Source organism: Paramormyrops kingsleyae, chromosome 2 (assembly GCF_048594095.1).
Source record: "Paramormyrops kingsleyae isolate MSU_618 chromosome 2, PKINGS_0.4, whole genome shotgun sequence".
NCBI classification, from domain to species: Eukaryota; Metazoa; Chordata; class Actinopteri; order Osteoglossiformes; family Mormyridae; genus Paramormyrops; species Paramormyrops kingsleyae.
In genome coordinates, this window is record NC_132798.1 from 19,384,525 (window position 1) to 19,402,320 (window position 17,796).

The 17,796-nt window shown below is 43.3% G+C and overlaps 1 protein-coding gene across 4 annotated transcripts in view; it reads right to left on the reverse strand.

Annotated features, from left to right (window-relative positions):
- ralgps1 (Ral GEF with PH domain and SH3 binding motif 1) overlaps nucleotides 1–16,157 on the reverse strand; it is a 117,519-nt gene extending 101,362 nt beyond the window's left edge. For all 4 annotated transcript variants that reach the window (XM_023840717.2, XM_023840718.2, XM_023840716.2 and 1 more), the window contains exon 1: nucleotides 15,860–16,157. The gene's annotated coding sequence lies outside the window, so the exon portion shown is untranslated. The remainder of the gene's footprint in view (nucleotides 1–15,859) is intronic.
- Nucleotides 16,158–17,796: the final 1,639 nt, after the last annotated feature.

The following is a 17,796-nucleotide window of genomic DNA, read 5'->3' on the forward strand; positions in this document are numbered from 1 at the left end:
CCCACCACCTTCCCAGCCCTGTATGCTATAGGCTAAAGCAGTTAGCCTCACCACCTTCCCAGCCCTGTATGCTATAGGCTAAAGCGGTTAGCCTCTCCACCTTCCCAGCCCTGTATGCTATAGGCTAAAGCAGTTAGCCCCACCACCTTCCCAGCCCTGTATGCTATAGGCTAAAGCAGTTAGCCTCACTACAATTTTGAGAAAGCAGGGTGAAACAGTCCCTGGAGAAACTGGGGGTTAAGGGCAAACTGGGGGTTAAGGGCATTGTTCAGGGACCCAACGGTGACATCACTCTGCCAACCCTGGGCTTCTAACTGGTGACATCCCATTCACAGTCACAGCATCCTAACCTGCTGAGCCTCACACAGCCACAATTTCCCACCTTACCAAAGCGCAAGGGGACACACCTGCTAACCACCATATCTAAAGGCATCTGGCACACAAAGGGAACAATCAGGCCACAGTTTAACACTACTGACGCGCTTGTCACACACAGTGCTTTGCAATGACTGATGGGAAATCTGCAGAAAATCTGCAAAAAAAAAAAAACAGCTCTTCCCCAAACAAGTTAGTCAAAAGCAAAAGGGCAGCAAAAAGTGTACAAAAGTACAAATGAATGCATAGATAAAGCAGACAAGCTTAAGAAACCCAGTGCTGAGTCAGCTTAGTGGAACAAACGTGCACTAAAGCAGTATTTTCTAGATGCTGATGTTTGGTTTCCTCAGAAAATAATGTGGACAGAAAATGAAAACGGCAGTATGGTTTGCAAACCTGGGCCTCGACCCTCCTTTCTGCACTGTGGCAGCTTGTGTCCCGTCTATGCCCCTCACACAGCACCTGCAGTGAACAGTTTCAGCCTCCAAACGAATGATGCCAAATTTAACCACTTCATCTTCCAAGAATCTGCCTACTCCATGGCTGCATCAGAGTCCTTCTTGTAGCTGCTAAGCTATATTTTGGCATCTGCTGAACTACACAATTTTGCTTCTATTGCAAATTTGTCCAGTTGGTTTAACCAGGAACAATGCCTTTTCAAGAAGATTAAAACGAGCACTGGCCTCGAGACAAACCCCCGGGGTATGCCACAAATACCAAAACGACGCGTTAGTTTGAGAGCAGATGGTGCAGACATGCAAAGATACTTGTTTAGAATTCAACTTCCTTCAGGTCGGAATCAAACTTTTTAATGCTTCAGATAGCTGAAGGGAATTCTACCACATTCAGGCACCAGTCAAAAGAAATTTGCTAGGTGAGGAAGGGTAGATTTTGGTGAAATAACAATATGGAGAGTCTGCATGGATGTTAAGTACTCGGATTTTCACCAGGATTATCCAGTGGTGCGTTCTGTTCACTGCAGTATGAATACAGGGGGAGCCCTCCAGTGAATACGTGGGGGGGGGGGGGGGGGGAAGCCCTCCCGTGGGCCACTGTCAGATTCGGCTCCCAGATTAAGCACAACGGCACTAACTGGATTAATCCAGCACATGAACGGCGGAGCTCAACTCTGCTTTCGACCGCTACCGTAGGAAGATGGACAGTGGAGAGAAACTCACACCAGTCAGCCGGGCCATGAGCCACACACAGGTCTCACTGGGACAGACCGGATTAAAACATGAAGTCCTCGGTAACAAGCAGCAGTGCTCGCTACACCCCACAACTCCACCCAGCACTGCATTAACCTCATCTACATCCCCAACATCCTCCAAACTCCACCCAGCACTGCATTAACCTCACCTACACCCCCCAACATCCCCCAAACTCCACCCAGCACTGCATTAACCTCATCTACATCCCCAACATCCCCCAAACTTCACCAAGCACTGCATTAACCTCATCTACATCCCCAACATCCCCCAAACTCCACCCAGCACTGCATTAACCTCATCTACATCCCCAACATCCCCCAAACTCCACCAAGCACTGCATTAACCTCACCTATACCCCCAACATCCCCCAAACTCCACTCAGCACTGCATTAACCTCATCTACATCCCCAACATCTCCACAACTCCACCAAGCACTGCATTAACCTCACCTACATCCCCAACATCCCCCAAACTCCACCCAGCACTACATTAACCTCACCTACACCCCCCAACATCCCCCAAACTCCACCCAGCACTGCATTAACCTCATCTACATCCCCAACATCCCCCAAACTCCACCCAGCACTGCATTAACCTCATCTACATCCCCAACATCCCCCAAACTCCACCCAGCACTGCATTAACCTCATCTACAATCCACAATTCCAGCTAACACAGCAATAACCTCAGCTAGACCTTGCAACAACCTCATCTACATCACTTACACCTTCAACTCCACCTAACACTGCATTCTCTACAATCTCACCAGCACCCCCAGCAGCTACAGCTGTTATTACTCCTCCTTCCTGCAGTGTGTCTATCTAGCAAAACACTGACTGTTGCTATTAAGGGGAGGAGGGCAGGATGTTAGGAAGTGCAAGAGGCATGAACTCTGGTTAAACACGCAAAGCCTCTTGCCCCCAAGCCTCATCCTAACTGACACTGTTCACCGTTAGCCAGAAACTGTTACCATGTCCTTCGAGCAGCTGGTACTGTGTGTGTGTGTGTGTGTGTGTGTGGTTGGGCTGGGAAACTTTTTAAAAGGCATATTATAACAGATTTATCATTTCATTTGAAGAAATGACTATTAATTACAGTAATACTACAGAGCCAGCTCATCATAGCACTGCATCCAAAACCACCTGAAAAGGTGAAAGTGTTTCTCTAGTTTCCCTGCAGGCTACTTTCAGCCATTTTGGATAGTGGCAGATTCTGTACCATACAGGGGCCATAAACGAGGAAATGCATGTTCGATGACTTAATGGTTACCTACATAAAATCTTCAAAAATTCAAACAGGGATTTCGCCTGTTGGATATGTGAATTTAATTCAAATAACGAAGTCCAGGCTCCTGGTCCTAAAGTGTGTGTGTGTGTGTGTGTGTGTGTGTGTGTGTGTGTGTGTGTGTGTGTGTGTGTGTGTGTGTGTGTGTGTGTGTGTGAGAGAGAGAGAGAGAGACTGAGGGGGGCAGAAATCAGGGAGGCTCCAGAGGGGAGTGCAGATGGGTGGGGCAGCCCAGGAGGAGAACAAAGCATCATTCATCACAGCTTCTGACTGTTCAGTACCGAGCAGGAAGAAAGAAACTCCTGTTTCAGATGGAAGGAGGAAAAATAAATAAATAAGAGGCTTCAAGTTCAGGGAGATTCACTGACCAAGAGAAGAGAGCAGCCGTCGACTGGGCCCACTCCGCACGCCCCAATCCCAGTGCCGTCGGCTCCCCCACTCCCCCCCAAATCCTATGCTGTTATCCCCACATACCCCCCCCTCCCAAACCCAGTGCCACTGGTTCCCTGTACCAATAAATACCAGGGTCGTTGGCTCTGCGCACCCCCCATCCCATGGCCACCAGCTTCATGCACCCCCAATCCCAGGGGCATCACCTGTGATCCTAGGCATGGCGCCCCAGGCCACTGGGATTAATGCCATTCTTTGATGTTCACTCTGCTGGCACTAGGGCCCGGCTGAAATCGAAAAGCTCCCTCTGAATGCAATACAGATTCTCAGTAGCTATAAGTTCCCATGATTGCTAAGGACCGATTTCATAGGGGTCAAAATTAAACAGAGTTGGGTTGGGCTTCATCCATCCTTTACATTTCAAACAACTAGCAGCACGGTGATTTGCAGTCTTTGTAAAAACAAAGCTTTGAGAGCTGGGAGCAGCATTTAGTGTAAAATCCCTCAGTCTAAACAAAGCGCACGCTATTGTGTGAGATGATGCGAGTAATATGGAAAAAGCAATGGATGATTTGCGAGTCGATAGTTTAGGCTGTTTGCGCCTCACTACAGCCTGTGATACACAAGGGGCTGCGAAGTGTAAGTGACACTGTCGCCAGTTTGAGAAAAATCGTGGGACATTTTAAGCATTCGCCACTTGCATATCCTCGCTTGGAAGATATTCAAGTGCAAGTGCCTCAAAAACGCTTAAAACGATGTACAAACAAGGTAGAACAGTATTTTTTGTACAGCCGTGAAAAAAAATTAGAAGACCACAGCACAATTTTTTGTTGCACTCATTTCTCAATTTACGGGTGTGTGTCTGAATAATCCATTTTCCTTTTGCAAACTGCAGCCTGGTTCTTCTCATTAATGAAGGGCGTCTTCCTTGCTTTATGGAACTTCAGTCCTGCTTCTAGGAGTCTGATATGAACAGTACACTTCACACCTGCACTTAATGTTTCCCATTCCGTTTGTAGGTCACTTGATATCATCCTCAGGATTCATGAGGTCCTGTTGAACAAGTTAACTGTCATCTCTGGCATTAGAAAATCCCTTGACCTGACTGATTTCCAGTTGTTCCCAGTGTCTCCAGCTTCAACTTATTCTTGAGTACTGCCGTCTTAGAAACTTTGAGCCCGGAAGCAGCCTGCTGCTCAGCGTAGCCTCTTCTGTCAGCAGAACCAGGATTAACAAATGCAGATTTGTTTAAAAATATGGAGTGGTCTCAATTTTTTCATAGCTACATGTTTCTAGTAGCCTAATTAACGTTATTTTTGCATACTTTTTAAATTATATTTTTATAATATAAAGCAGTATAATATGTATATATTATATGTATTCATATAAAAATATTAAAGTTAAAAGAGCTCTTTTAAATCGGACTAAGCAGTTGTGTATCAGAATTGCACTGGAACTGAAAAAATGTGGATCGGTCATCCCTAATAAACACAGCATAAACTAGCACTCAGTAATACGCCTAATGTTTTCAATTTATTTCAGTGATATCCTAAGTAATTCTGAAATAACAGGAAAACACATGTTTTTCTTAGAGCACCGTTTACAAACATGGATTTTTAAAAAAAGTATGCAAGACATTTTACTGTTACCATAGCGACCTGGCAATTGGAAAATAAATGGCCATAAAACATTAATTTTAAGCTATTTTGTTGCAGATGAACAGTACATGGCATGCACTGGGAACAGCAGCCACACTGAATCATAGAAGCACAGTCCACCTGTAAATATTACGTGAGGTATGCACTCAAGGGAAAAATATATCAATATAAATAATTACAAAACAATAAAAAAAAAAAAAAACAACATCCTAGAGTCCGCATCCTTTTGAATGAAATATAGCCACACTTCAGACATTTTAACTGTGTTTAAGGTAGCTGCTAGCTAACATTAGCCATCTGGTAACATCAGAGCAAATGTAACATTAACTACACTCTTAAAACAGAAGGTTCCATATTGAACCTTTATGGGTTATATAGCTTGGTACATAAATGGCACCCTCAAAAGGTTCTATATAGAACCATTATAGAGGGTTCAATTAAAAGAAATAGCACCTTTTTGAAGGCAATGGTTCTATTTCCTAGGGTTAGAACCCATATAGTTCTATATAGCACCCCAAGAACCCTTTTTTCTTAGAGTGTAGTGATGGCACGTGAGGTGCAGTGATGCTCCTGTTGCCTGAGAGGGCAAATATTTAAATCAACAACCATATGGTTAACAATTGTGGAAATTAATCGGAAAAAACGGAAAATTTAATTAGCCTAAAAGATTGATCTATAAATTTTACAAATCGTTACCGAATTGGACACATTTAAAAAAAAAAAAAAAAAAAAAAAAAAACCGAAAATAATATTTTTGCACATCCCTACAAATGAAACAAGTTATACAAAAACAAAAAATTCAAAATAATTGAAATTGGCCTGGTTAAATTAGATTAAATAAATTTGAGTGCATAAGTGCATTCACTTAAGTACTTAGCATACTTAAGCACTCAAAATAAGTTATGTGAGACTCTCAGCAGGCTATACAGAGGAAAAGCAAGGAATGACCGGCTGAGTAGAGAAGGATGCACTGTGAATGGGCTGAAAATGGACTGACTTGAAAATTAAATGAAAAACAAAAATAGTATTAATTAATAGCAATGTAAAGTAGGGCTGCAACTAACGATTATTTTGATTATCAATTAATCTGCCGATCACTTTCGATTAAATCGATTATTTTTATTTTCTAAGATGAGACAGCATAGTATGAGTATGCACAGAAGCACAGTAAATAAAACATACATAATCTTTAAGTTAATGACTGCTGATCTAACAAAGCACAATGAAATTAAATAAATGGACATTGTGTGAAGCTGCTAAGTGCTGAGAATGAAAGGGAAGTACAGTTAAACTATTTGTCCAGATATTACTAGAGTTGTAGTCAAGATCACCTAAACCTAAACCGAGACCGAGTCCTGACTGAGACCAGAGTGTGTCGAGACCGAGACAAGACCAAGACTCTGAAGGGCCGAGACCAAAACCAGGGCAGGGACTGAAGATAAGTAAATGTACATAATATAATAATTGAAATATTTTAAAATGAGATGAACATCAATCATTGATTTTTTTCCCCCCAAGGAAAATAAAAATAAATGCAGCACGTGAACCTAAACGTGCAGCTCAGCAAGGTTTTTGGAAACTTTCTAAACATTTCTAATTTAGTCCAAATCATGGTGCTTTAGATAATGTATTCAGTACTCCAGTTTTTTTATGTAAAAGCACAGACTACCTCTGCTGCTACCGAGATTATTATTAAATAATTCTCTAATGTTATTTAATGTTGATACACATACGTGACGAGGGGAGAGAGCACGCGAGCGAGTGTATCTGCATTTATTACGGATAAACACTAAAAATGCGCCGGCTTGTGCTCTCGTGAAACGCCATGTACGTTAGTTACTGAACGCCGCAAATAAGACGATTGATGAGGGAAATACCTGCTAACGGCAGGCGGCAAATTTCGATATAAAACGTGTCTGGTTATGTGCACATATTACAGTGATGAACTGTAAATAACAAATAACATAAGGCTATTTAGTTTGTTTAATAAATGGACAAGGTACAGACCTGTTCTATAGGAAAGGTAGCTTTAAATGACTTCTGTTGTGATCTGGCGCTATATAGAAAATAAAATTAAGTAAAATTAAATAAAATTAACTTGGGGCTCCCCCTAATAGAATGGTAGGGTAACCCTGTTTTTTTATTATTATTTTTGGTCCCCACAAAGTAACAAACATAATCCAAACCCCCCCACACACACACACACACACACACACACACACACACACACACACACACACACACACACACACACACAGTGTTCATATTTCACAAAATCCAATGTGGTGGAGGGCACACGGCACCCTGTGCCTGCTTTCATCATTCCTCAGGCTTGATTAATCATTTTGCACTGGCTGTTTTACGTTACCAGATTTAGTTCCAATATCTGCACATTAACATCCCCTGTCCCAAAAGCCACCAAATCATCTTTTCTAATGAATAGAAAAAAATATTCATATTGTCCTTAACCACAATCCAATTCTGCACCTTGCTAAGGCCTATTTAACATTAAGTTTCCCAGGACACTGATGTCACTCTAGAATGTGTAAGGATGCCGGATCAGATTCCAGTATTGTAATGAAATTTATTGTTTCACAAACTGATATGGTGAGAAAAAAAAAAAAAAAAGTGATGAATTTGCACAAATGAGTACAGGTACATTGGAATGCTTCTTTCTTAAACCGCACGCACGCACACGCACGCACGCACGCACGCACGCACGCACACACAAACAAAAGCTAGGGGTTCGAGCATAGGATAAGGCATGTATCCCGCGCCCCTGAAACATTTAGGCTATTCAGGGCCATTCTCAAGGGCCAGAAGGACATGTGACTGTTCTACCACGGAGGGGATTTTAACTGGCAACCTTCTGGTTAGTGCTGTGTCGATAAAATTGATTCTCTGATTCTTACTCGATTCTCGTAATAATTCCAAAAGATCGATTAGTACGTCCAAAGATCGATTTTACCCTTTCTGCCCTTAACAACATGATGTCGGACAGTAGCGATGCTTTGAAAACGCACCTAACTTTAAAAGCTGCGGTCTGGCAGCATTTCGGGTTCAGAACGGACAAACAGACAGATGAGCTTGACAAAAGCAAAGCGATTTGCAAGGCATGCCAAATGGAGGTGAAGTATTTCGGAAATACGACCAACCATTGATGAAGGTATAGACACTTTTGGTGTCCTTTGTTGGTTGTCCTGGATCTGTTCGGTAATTCTGCCCAACAGCATGTTTGTGAAAGCAATTGTATCAACATTCTGGGAGGGGGATTGGTCCTTACAGCCATCTTTAACTATCAATACTTCATTAATTTGTCGTTGAATGTCAATATAATACTAGTATTAATATGTTACCTTAATTACATGACTGTAGTTGTGCAACAGCTAAATAAATAAATAAATAATAATTAAAAAAAAATTAAAACACTGACCCAAATCGATATCAGATCGGAACAGATTGGATCGAAATGTGATAATCAATTCTAAATGTTGAGAATCAGAATCGAATTGATTCTTAAAATTTGAATCAATACCCAGCACTACTTCTTGTCACAAACACAGAGGTCTAACCACTAAGCCACACAATGCCCCAAAGCTAACAGTTCAGTTTACAGTCATAAATAATGACTAAAGCCAAGAGAATAACGGTAATAAATGCTGCAGTTTAACCCAGAGATGCTCGACACTGCAGGGAACATGTTACACAGATACTCAGATCTTACCCTGACCAGCTAATCTAACACAGTAAAACCCCCACCCACGGGTGACGGCGTTTACAGTATTAGGTTGGGTTAACATGCGGCCTGGCATTAACTTAACGCCCAATGAGTTAAATGTTTCAGTGAGCGGGATGCCCCAGAATCCATTTGCACTTCATTATTCTGCTCATCAGCCAAATGCCTAAGGATCTTTTAAAGACTGCTTACAAAAGAGGGATTAAAAGCTTCCCCATTAGTCAAAATCAAAGTTCAAATTGAATAAATCTGTAGTAGGTGGTGTTTAAAAGAATCATTTTCCCCTCCGGTAACATTCAACAGCCAAGCGGTAAGGGATAAGGACTTCTGGCAAGTTCCGTCAGAGCTCCCCAAATCTTCAGCAATGTTAGGCAAAACGTTGGCCACCGTGTTTTTGATGTCCATTGGTCAGGGTTGTAGGGGTGAGGGTCATACAATGATGTCACAGGTAAAGTGACTGCATGCATCACTGCACGTGACCTTTGACGCCAACGGCGTTTTTCCCACTGCACCAGGCACCGTAATAAAAAAAAAAAATCAGTTCTTTCCCCATTACCTTTGACTTCAGGTCCAGTACCAGCTGGGGAACTTTGGTGTGGAACTTGCAAATAGCCTGCTTCTAAAATGATGTACAAACTCAGAAAACAATGATAGACAAAATAAAAAGTAATAATAATAATAATAATAATAATAATAATAAATCCATGGACAAATGAAGAGACCCAAGTTTTAACTGCAGTCTGGTCAGAAGAACGAGTAGAAGATCTGGATGGCATGACAAGAATTTGGTAGAATATATTGGGGCTGCAGGATAATGGAAAAATAATCAAATATCGTAATTTTTGTTGTAATAAATATTGGGATATCTATAAAGCAAAAAAAAGATTAAAATAAACCATTCCTCATAGTTCCACCTAGGACTGATTTAAACAGTGAGGATGACAATCATTACGAATGGCTTGGAGAGTGCAGCATTCACGCAAAAGCAGTGGTAATAAACTTTAAACTGTCTTTTTAAAGAAATACCAGATAATCTTGAAAATGAATAATTATTAAAATTGTGACAAAGTAAAAACGTTTTAGTGAAACTTAAACCCCCTGCACTATAATGTCCGGACAGTATGAAGGTATGAAAAAGCTTGATCTAAACCCAGCTGACCATCACGGTCTTTGCAATATGAGAACTGCACGTGCATAACATGTGATGTTGGTATTAAGGTCGCACATCATCCAGCCCTATAGTACACAATAGCCATTTTCCAAACTCAGTACAATGCCATGTCATTTAGCAGCAGTACCAGTCTTTTCTATATTGGAAAACCAGCACAGGAATTAATGTACTTTTGGTACCAAAAATTACAATATCTGGTGCAGTGGCAAAGAACTTAAACAATTCCTGGTCATCCATATTCCCACATAGGCAGCTCATTTCATTCCTAATTTCCAGCCAAAGGGGAACAGGAACAAAAAGGGACTTATCCCCATCTTCAACGGGGGGCCACTGTCCACCGAGGCAACGCCCTTCCTTTCCATACTAATGGAGACAGACCCCCAGACCATCCAACTCTGTGTTACCGGAATATTTTAATCACAATGTGCAGCTCCTGAAATACTTGTACCGTTTACTCAGCATACGATATTTGTGGTTGAGCACTGAGGTGCGCTGAAAGACTCAAACCTCCTGTGGATGCGCTGCTCGGACCCTCACACTTCGCTTCCTTGTTGATCCCCGATATTCCCACACAGGTCTATGGGATGTCTTCCCTGGCCGCTCCACAAACCCCACTGCGAGTTCCACTGCGCATCGCCGTCCATCTACACCAGAATCAGCTGGTCGATCGCCAAGACATCTCTAGTCAGACACGACACCTTCCACCCCCCCCCCCCCATTGGCCGAATAGGCCAAGCCTGATGTCCGCTGGTCAGTAGAATCGGTAACTCGCCAGATTATTTGTTTTGCAGAAGTAGCTCTCACTGTAAAAAAAAAAAAAAAAAAAAAAAAGAAGGTTGGAGACCACTGGTCTAGACCCAAGTTTGCAATTGGAGGGCACCATGCAGCTCAGGGAGAGCCTGAAACTGCAAGGTCACTGGTTCAAATCCTAGAGTCGGCCGAGTGATTTCACTACTGGGCTCTTGAACAAGACCCTTAATCCCCAACTGCGCCACAGATTGCTTTCTCAAAAACATTGTTTAGCGTCAAACGTATGTTATTTTGGATGAAAGCCTCTGAAAACAAAAATATGTGTTCGGCAACTGATGCTAAAAGGCAGTAATACTTTTCCACTACATAGCATCACAAAGCCACAAAGCATCAGGTAAACAGGCATGGGCCCCACGCTAAGCAAGGACACATCTCTCTCACACACACTCCCCCAAACAGTGTCCTGACAGATGTCTCTGGCCCACAGGGGCAGCAGAGCCGTTCCATCAAACGTGTGACAGTTGGCATGCGCCAGGCCGCATGCTCCTCTTTTGTTCCACGCCCGAGGCGGGAAGTGACATTTGGGTAGCCATGGCGCCAAACCCCCCCCCCCCAAGCAAGCAGAGAACGGAGCGAGAGCCGGGTGAACGTCCTGCTCAGACAGTCTGGGGCTCAGACAGAGGTGCATGGGGGCAGCCGCCCTGCATCCCCAAATAAAACTGGCTAACAAGGGTCTGTTAAATTAATGTAATGAAAAGGACTACGTATGGAAACTGCACTGATTTATTGGAGGGAAGGCGTACGGCTCAGAGGGTTAGGATACTGCGTCTGATCAGCAGGTCATCGGTTCAAATCCCAGAGTCAGCAGAATGATTTCATTGTCGGACCCCTGAGCTTAAATGCCCCCCCCCCCCAATTACTCCAGGGACTGGCTGACACTGCTTTCTCTTGAAAATCTATGTCACTTTCAATAAAAGAAATCAGTTAAATAAATAAAATGCAACAAATATATTCAGCAAGCTGCAGGTCCACAGAAGTCAAAGCATGCATGATGCCTTCACACAGCACAATAAGGAACGTCACACCACTGCGGGTGATTGATTGCGGGACAGAAGGAAAATCCCATTTGGGGGACAGATTCTCTCCACAGATGGGAGGGACAGAGAAGCCGAAGCGTACGGCTCAACAGGCGAGCAGAACCACCACAGCAGGAGGAGCTGGACCCAGGGAACCAGACAGCAGCCGTTATAAACCAGAAGATTAGCAGACAGTGAATTACAAGCCGCCACCTCAGCGTTCACGCATCTGTTCTTATGGCATTAAAAAAAAAAAAAAAAAACACTTCACCTCCATTGAAGATCCACCCATGCAAGCATTTAAGGCCACTAAACATCGAAATATTAAAAAAAATATCCGTTTTCTGTCTTTCTGAGACGTAAAATTTTAACTGCTGTTTTTGAAAAAAACAAAGAAAAAAAATGCAGAATAATATGCCCAAAGGTACCGCAGCCTCCTCGGATGAGTGGGCTCATCTTAAAGGCTCTTTAAAAACGCTACAGACCCCAGGATTTTAGAGGTGTCCCTTGAGAACATGAATTCAGGAACAATCCCCCCCCACACCCACATCAGAGCACGGTGTGGCCAAGTCCTCAAATGACTGAAGACCCCCACCCCCCCCGGCCACAAGTTTACGCCAGGCCCAAATTCTCTGTCGATTTAGCGACATCCCGACAACCGTACAGCAGATTTTAATCCGGTTAAACCCAGCTGCAGGGTTTCCATTATAAAAAGATAATAAAAATATATGCAAGGGTAACGACCCCTCCCACTGACACCTTCACACTCATGAACTGGAATGTGCCAGAAAACCACACTGACCACAAGTGTCTCACAAGCTTCTTAATAGAGAAGTGACAACCTGGCCACATGAATCAGACAAACCCAGCAAGAAGCAGGAGAACTGCTGAAGTAAACCTGCATTTTGGACCAGAGTCAGGATTCAAGTGAACTCCGCAGAGTAAGAAGTGAGAAAACATGCTGGGACTTCCTATCACATTACTCAAGGTTTCAGTGTAATTATGGCGACATACTTTACATTTCTTACGCGGCTGCCACCAGTGCACACGCACTTAAAAATTAAACCGAGCTCAATTCCACACATGTTTCTGGCTGCCGTTTAGCCTAAAGTCACGCAGGCCTTGCTGACTGCTGCCACTGCTTACGTAAATCAATTTGGTGTCCAGAAGTCACCACAACCCAGTACTACACAAAGCGGCACCAGTGGGTGGAATCCAAGAGTCTTTCAATTTCACAGCTGGCAGACCAACAATGCATTCTCGTTATTAAATCGGCAAAGTGAAAGAAGAAAATAACTGAAAGTACCCAGCTGATTCACATTCCAGGGGCTACAATGCTTTTTCACCCCCGTATTCAGGACACATTCAGTTCCAGATCAATGCATGTGTACATTATACATTTTACTGTAGTCAAGAGTTCACGAGAAGTTTGGCAGCTCGCAAAAAGGCCTGAAAATAAGCCTGTGCTCCACCTGTACATCATCGTCGTCGTCATCATCAGCATGAGCGAGCACACAGCCATCCACTGGAAGGTTCACACGCTTTCAAACAGCTTCCTGTTCTACTCATTCACATTTCTGGAAACCGGGGAAGGAGAAGGGGCACCTTTAAGATTAAATCGATTCCACCGAGTGCCTTGCAGCCAATTTACACGTCAGCAAAAGACGACATGACAGAACGATGGCATTTTATTTGCTCGCAACCATGAGGGGCAAGGCAGCGTTACACAACAGCCAAAATAACTAGATAACCAGGACATTATTAATTTGCCGTTTTGGCTGCAGGCCTTTGTTACTCCATCATCCATGCAGGCTCTGGGTGTGTACACCACAGGAAGACATGCAGGGCATTCTGGGATGAGTGGGCAACAGCCATTTCTGAAAACCTCTTCATTTATTAATCAACAAAAATGGATCAGTCTGTAAATTCCCTACTACTATTATTACCGGGGGTTAACCTGGACAGTATTTTTTCTTCCTTACCATCCCACTTGAGGTCGCCACATAAGCAACATGCTTTTCAAAAAAAAAATAAAAAATATGATCAGACAGTCCCTAGAGCAAATCGGAGACATTACTCAAGTGCCCAAAGGTGAAATAACTTTGCTGATCCTGGGATTATAACCAGTGGCCTTCTGATCAGACACAGAACCCTTACCTGCTTAGCCACATACAGACCCCAGCACAGGTCACAAGGATGGGATTCCCTGCTGCTGACCTATTTATTATATATTAATATCATTAGAGCCAATAACAAACCTCGCCTTGGGGGTAATCATATGACCAGCAGCTTCTGGCAGGGAAACGGCGTACCATGCAACACACGTCACACCAAAGCGTCACCAGCAAGGAGCAGCAATCACATCAATGGATTATCATTCTTGGCCTCGCTTGTCACACACCCGAGGACGCCACAAAACGCTGGGCACTCGCCTGCTAGAAAGGCGTGGCTCCACAGCTCAACGTCATTTTCCTGCCCAGAGGGAACATTAAACACGCAGGTTCAAAGACGGCGATTAACGTTAGCTGGCGGCTTGATAATAGACAGCAGCTGGATCATGCAGAAAGTTTGCGAATAGCGTCTGCCGATACGTCATACTAAAGGTTAAGGAGGGAGCACAGCTGACGGACTTTAGGGGAACAAAAACGGCAAAAACAGCAGGAAAGAGATATTAACTCTCAAGCAGCAGGTCATCATAATCATTAGCTGACCAGGCACTTTGCTTGACAAAGGAACAGAAAGTGAGAGATCACTGTCAAGTGTACATAGCAACTGTAAAAATGTATATAATCAGTAAACAGAGTTAACTACTGTTCATTCTGTCCTCAATATTGTTGAACTATAATATATATTACAAAAGCCAGATTTATTATTGAAATTGATGGTTTTTTTTTTTTTTTTTTTTTTTTTTAAAAGAAAACCACCTGGCTTCATTCAGGCTGCTGGGAGGTGATTGAACCATTCAGAATTTGGAACATTGCAATGCCTCTGCAGTGAATGAGCGCCCTCCGTGGGAGCGTGCCTGTAGGCAGCGCCCAGGCGCCCATAGGCAGAGCCGAGGTGCCCTTTCTGGTTCTTCTTCTTTCCTACACCCCCACCGCCATCTAGCTTTCGCAAGGCTGTCCCGCAGACGGACGGGCGGACTCAAAGGCAGAATGTCCGGCTCCTCCGGTCCCGGCGCGCAGGGCTTTTCCGCGAACCGCGCTGCACGGCCGCTCTGTTTACGCTGCGAGGCGCCTCGCCGTTTCCCATTTGTGCAACCAAGTAAAAACGAAAGTTGATTAACACACCACAGATAACCGTCGATAAACACATAACATCTTGCTTCTGCTTACCAAGCTCATCAAAGAAAGATTCTTAACCAAGACAGAGTCAAAATAACATACTAAGGACAGGGCTCTTTGAAACCTTAACACCTTTTATTTTTTACACCTCAACAGGTAAAGTCACAGCAAACAGACAGATTTTTCACAATCACTGCACTCCGAAGTATAAATAAACAAAATTTATAAAATGGTGTTTGACTACTGATGGTGTATTTGTGTTGTCGTTAGCGCCAGAGAATCACCGTAAACCGAAACACAGGCACAGATACACAAGCAAAACGGTTTCATTGAAACGTACACAAGGTGTACTTTCAAGTTTTCCGGGCTGAAAACGCGCTTCAAGCTCAACCCATCAAAATGACGGGACTATCAGTCTCCGGCGGTTGCGTTACGCCTAACCGCCGGGGTCATCGCTCAAACCCGGGTGGTGGAAAGGCTGCTTCGATACCCACGTCCTGCTCGGCCGCAGCCCCAAACAGGCGGCCCAAGCGGCCGTTTCAGCACCCCGTATTTCCTCACATGTGAAAACACCATATGACCCTAGCAAAAGCCAACAGCCAAGGCTACCCCTCTTCAATATATTTTATACATACATTTTAATGGCAATAAACGCATAAGCTCAATGAGCCATGCAGTAGACCACATGCAAGCAATAAAATTTAAAGACATGCATAAACAACAACTGGCATCTCGGATAAATGCGTGTATGGCAGTAGTTCACGCACATCCACGCACCACGTCCGAGATCCCATGCAATGACGCAAGTCAAACAGCCGCCCGTCCCCCGTTAAATGTCATTCTCAGCCTTCGTGAGTAATCCACTTTCAAAACGCCAATCCAATGAGGCCGAAACTGCTTTTTTTCTAATAATTGCTCGTTTACCTTTTTCGGATTGTGTCCCTTGGCTGTTGCGTCTGACCGCTCCAATGGATCCCGTCCACAGTGAATGGGAGCGCTACGATCAAGCCCTAAAACGCAAGGTCAGCTAGACGGAAACACGCGGACAGCGTATGACGAACCCAGAAAAGCATTTGCCTCTTGCACGCATTTATATCACTTCTTCATGGAGGGAATGTATGCCGTATCATCCATGCACGGCCAGCAACATGGCAGCATATAATAACGAGCAGAGCGCAGGACCAACACGGTGCGAACGCGGACCTGACAGAAGGATCCGTCAGGTAGGTGCGGCCGCGTTGACGGATATATGTAGCAGCGAATCACGCATCTTCTTTTGCGGATCTACCACGCCCACCAATGGCACAGCCAATCGTCTACGTCAGTTTTCCTTGAGTGCGCAGGTGCTTTTTTGCACTGTCTTCGACCTGGAGCTTATACATGAGCTGTATAATTAGGACGCTATATAGATTGCATACAAAATGGGATGCCATAAGGAATATGGAATTTATTTTACTGAGTACATATCTCTAATAATATTATATTTCACGCAAAACAACTCACATCCTGCGAAATGCATTTTGAGATGGATTTTTCAATCAAGTTCTGTTCACTTTTAGAGGTCACGCAGCCAATCCTGACCAGTTATATTTTTTCTACGAAATACACAGCGTGCACACATACACACACATTTCTGTGTTGTTTTAGACAATGTTCACGCCGTTGCTGTTTGTGTCAAGCCCATTTCCATTTCCTGGAAATCATATTGCCTGCCGCTGGCGATACGGCTATTTTTATCGTGTGTTGCATTTGTTGTTTGCTAGAGTGGAAAAATATAATTAAAACGTGACCATGTAGGGGTCCACGATTTTTCATATGAATTTTTCTATAACCTTTTCAAATTAAATTACAAGATTGATTAGCTACATCACTTTGGAATATAATTATGAATAGGAATATATATTAGGAATATAATTGGAATAAATTAATTTAGACCAATATTATCATCAATAACACAACTACATGTATTCTATCTGAACTTTTGTCTTTAACCACGATAGTATTTATAAGGGATATCGCCTTCTCATTCTATACAACAGCTCCATCTGCTGGTAATAGCTGGTAGACAAATCCACCCCATGTCTCAGAAAACCCCAGTCAATCAAAAGTCTGGACACCGGTATTGCCAAATCAGCATCTTTATTTTACAAACAAACGCAACTGTTTCCATTGACATTTCTTTGTATCATAAAAAAGCAATTTACAAGCTTAAGAACAAAATATAAAGCAGCACAGAATGATTATGGGTAAAATATATATATCATTTGAATAAATATATATTTCATGCTATAAAATAAATTCGTAAATGGCAAGTTAATAGTTTCAGCATCAGCTCTAACTAGCTTCATTTACTTCAGTCATATAAAAACAGTAGAGTTCTGAGGTTCACAGTTGGGTTGTGAGGTTGTAGTTACAGTGGACTATAAGGAGGTGGCCGAACACCTGTTAGAGACGGAATTAAAGCCGCCCCCCTTTCCCTAGAAATGGAACGTGGGATAGAAAGGGTGGGCAGAGAGCCTTGAGGCAGAAAACAGAGGAGCAACGCTAGCGTGAGGCAGCACAGCCCCACGAGAGATAAGTGCATTTTCCCGGAGTGCGTGCCCGTCGGGCACATCGCAGTACTGAGAAACCCTGAGTTCTACTTTGTTTGTCCCGTTAGGAAACATGACATGCAGAAACTGACCTGTGAGTTTTGAGAAAAATGAGCTTGATAAAATAACAACGACAATAACAGGCAGGATTAAAAGACTAATTGCTAAGGCTCTCACTCAGGCCAGCTCAAATGATTAGTATCAGTACAAGGTGACCTTTTAATTAGGGGGGAGGGGTAGTCCAGGTGTTCTGCTCACCTTCCTTTTAGT